At 52.5% G+C, this 3,754-nt stretch overlaps 1 long non-coding RNA gene across 1 annotated transcript; it reads right to left on the bottom strand.

The window, feature by feature from the left end:
- Positions 1-810: 810 nt before the first annotated feature.
- Positions 811-2,658, bottom strand: LOC123181389 (uncharacterized). Its single transcript, XR_006491715.1, has 2 exons — positions 1,552-2,658; positions 811-1,466 (listed from the first exon to the last, which is right to left on the bottom strand). It is a non-coding gene; the product is annotated as an uncharacterized lncRNA (long non-coding RNA).
- Positions 2,659-3,754: the final 1,096 nt, after the last annotated feature.

Below are 3,754 nucleotides of genomic sequence, written 5' to 3'. Positions count from 1 at the left end.
GGTTATTACTTAATTTTAAAAATCGTGCGCTGACTACGAGAGGCGGCGGCCGTTTTTCGCGAAATTTTTACAAACTGCGGGTCGAAATGATTCAAATTATACGCCGTTGGAAAGATATCGATGAGGCGCAACTTTTTCATATAGAACACTCTCTCCAGTTCCTTACGGTTTGGGAGCAATTTTGATTTTAACGAAATGCGAACACTCTGTTTTTTGCGACACCAAAATCGTCGTATGTATTGCATCAAATAGAAAAAACGGACTTCTTTAGATTATAAACTGCACTTCATCGGACAAACAAGTGCACTGCATGATTTTTTTTGTGAGACGTAAATTTTCCTAAATGAGGTGGAGTGCACTTCATGTCGAGTGTTGGTGAACCGCAAGACTATGAAAAAGTGAACCTCGAGACTACCGTAAACGGGCCGTACTGCATCAGACAGAAAACCGCACTTATTTACACTAAAAACCGCACTTCATTGGACATACAAGTGCACTGCATGATTTTTTTTTTGTGGTAATTAACCAAACGAGGTGGAGTGCACTTCTTTAGACTAAAACCCACACTTCATCAGACGGGCAAGTGCACTACATGACTACATGATTTTTTTTTATGGGACGTAAATTTTACCAAACGAGATGGAGTGCACTTCTTTAGACTAATGCACTTCTTTAGACTAACTGCATGATTTATGTTTTGTGGGACGTAAATTTTTCCAAACGAGGTGGAGTGCACTTCATGTCCACCCTCGAGGCTAGTGTACTGCATTGTTTGTTTTCATCTTCTTTTTACACAGCAAACCACAAGTCTTCATACAAATGAACTACATGAGATTTCTTCAAATAATTACAAACTAAATCTTGCCTTTTTGTATGAACACCCCCAAAACGAAACAAAAATATAGCAAGCTGCCCCAAACATGAGCAGTGAACCTTGAAAGTGAAAAAAATGGACTATCGTTTGAGACAAGTGCACTGCACCTTTTCCTCTAGAACCTAGACGTGCAATTTAACTTTTTATTAGGCTCAACAAATATGTGCAGTGCACTTTATCTTCGTCTTCTCCTGCAAAAATGACTTAACTGAACCGCATTGCACTTAACCTTCTTTACAAACAAAAAAGCAATCCAACTATCAGTGGTACAAGAGCACTCCCGCACTCCCAGAAGCGAATAGCAAAGCGATCACATCCAACCACGAGCTGTCTCGTCGGTGGACTGCAGACCCAGGAGAAGTGTAGTATTGCGCCCAAGCAAAATATGAAAAAGCAGCAAAATTACTGCTGAACTTCAACCGTGCGGTAGCCTCACTGCAGCTTTTGTTGTTGGGGAATTAGAGAACCACCACGCTGTAATCGCCGGTGCCAGGCCACACCCTGTTTCCTGGCGCGGCAGAGCCCGTCCTCGCCTTAGATGGAGCAGCAGGAGAAGGCGCGGCGTGGCCAGCGCCATGGATCTCACGGTGAACTGCAAAACATAATTTAGCGAGCTTCAAAAGGATTGAAATGAAGTACAATCAGGGAGAAAACGCGACCGAGAAGCTTGGCGTGACCGCTCGCCGGTGGCCGAGATCTTTTTGGATCCGCGCTGTGTGTTGTGGAGGAAGGCACACAGAAGATAAAGGGGAGCGGCGGCGCGCCCGGGCCCGCGAAGATGAGCAGTTGCGCACAGCGGCTACGGGGAGGCCGGAGTACACGCCTACAGAACTGCGCATGATGGCGCACTACACCGCAACCATACGGCCGCCGAACCGCTCGCCCAAGTGATTGAACTGAACGTCGCACCGCCGTCCAAGCGAGAATTCACCGGAAGCCATCGGTGCCGTCAGCCGAACTGCAATGCTCCGTTGGTCGAGCTGCACGCCCGTGTGGGCAGAACTGCACGCTCGTAGGCAGAGTCAGCCACGGAGCCTACCGAGCCGCGCCGCTACTGTGAGCCACCGGACACGTGGTCGGCGATGTGGGGCTAACAGGGGCACACCCGCCTGGGGGATCCACGGATCCAGTGGCTACAGGCGCGGTGGAGGCCGGATCCGACAGTCGCCGGCGGCCACGACCACTGGAGGTGCCGGCGAGAAGTAGGGGGCAGGGGCGCCATGGCTGCTCTCGGGGGCAGAGGCGCCAGATCCAGGCACCCGAAGTCCCTACACGGGGCAATGGAGGTGGGATGCGCCGGATCTCGCCGGATCTGACAGGGCGGCGGCGGTTGTAGGTAGCCGGGCCGCCGCGGGGTGGGGAGCAGTGCGACGCATGCACGAGTTGGGGAGGTCGCCGCGTTTGGCGCTTGATGGGCAGAGGGAGAGAAGAAGGCATGAGGGCTAGGGGAGGGCCTCGGGTGCGCTGGCCAGCGGGAGGAAGAGGAGGCATTCGGTGGGGTGGGGTGGGTCGGGCAAGGAGGGAGATAGGTAGGTGGATGTTGGGGTCTTGGGGATCCAGTGGTTGCGCCGGCCAGCGGCGCCGAAGAAGGAAAGAGGAGCGCCGGCGGCGGGAGGCAGGGTGGCGCACGACGGGGCCAGCGGCGGGAGTGGGAGAGGTGGCCAGGTGGGGGCGCTGCAGGGAGGGAGAGGAGGCATGGCGGATCTAGGTGGGTGGTTGGTGGAGGCGTCGAGGGGAGGAAGAAGAGAAATTGAGGCTGGGATGGGAGGATGGTGGGTGGGGGGGTTGTGTGGGGATTACGGGAGGTGGGGTGGGGTTTGTGTTTTTGTTTTTTCTGTCGGGTGGGCGGCGCGGTTCGTTTGGTGTTATCAGAATAATCCTACTGTTAGCAGAATAAGACTCGAGGGTGTTATCATAAAAGGACATGGTTGCATAACCAAATTAAACATCCACTAACATAGGTGGCTACTACAATCATGGCATTTGCACACATCAAAGTAAACTATTACATGCATAATTACATAGGTGGCTACTATACACATGACATTTCCACACACATCAATAAAGTAAATTATATATTACATGCATGATTAACTAGCATAAACGATCATCTGATCATCATCTACTTCTTGTGACGTTTGCTCTTCTTGTGGCTCGATCCGGGCTCGTCGATTTGGGTAACGAGGCACTTCCTCATGTCAACGATCCGCCTGCGCATCTCGTAGCATGTGTACACGCTCTTGGCCGCGAACCTGAGGTGAGGTTCATCCAGTTGCCGCATCCAGGCCTTGTGCTAGGATACGGGACTTGTTCTCTGGGCATCCTGCTTCATCTTTTCGTAGTAGGGGTCGATGATGGCCGAGGTGAGTTCGACCAGGGAGTCCTGCTTCGTGCTGCCCCGGACCCTGTAGTGGTCACGGATTTCGACAAGGTTCTTGCAGGCCAAGCCCGTAACACTGAGCGCTTTTACATCGTCTTCGGTATCCACCGTGGCGAACTTGTAGTCGGTGCTGTTGACAAACGTCTTGAAACAGTCGCAAGGCTCTGTGGCCATGCAGTAGTGGTAGATGAGGACATGATGGCGCACACACAACTGGGCGACGGCAACCTTTTGATCTATGCCGGGACGACCAGCGGTGTACTGGAGGTCGATGTCGACCACCTTGTACTTGTCTCCAGCAAGCAACTGCTCAACGCTGTTGATGTAGTCGTCCACCACGGCCGGGTCGATGGTGTACACCACCGAGAGATCCGTCTCCCTCGCGTGGGTCTCCACTCTATGCTCGCCGAACTCCATTGGAGCGCCGCCGAACATCCCCTCTCTATGTGTCGTCGTGGGTGTGCTTGTTGTGTTGTGGGGCGCGATCGAAAGGTTGAAGA

The sequence above is a fragment of the Triticum aestivum genome, chromosome 1D (assembly GCF_018294505.1).
Source record: "Triticum aestivum cultivar Chinese Spring chromosome 1D, IWGSC CS RefSeq v2.1, whole genome shotgun sequence".
Classification (NCBI taxonomy): domain Eukaryota; kingdom Viridiplantae; phylum Streptophyta; class Magnoliopsida; order Poales; family Poaceae; genus Triticum; species Triticum aestivum.
Note: the sequence above shows the minus strand (reverse complement) of the source record. Positions and strands in the feature narration are given on the sequence as shown.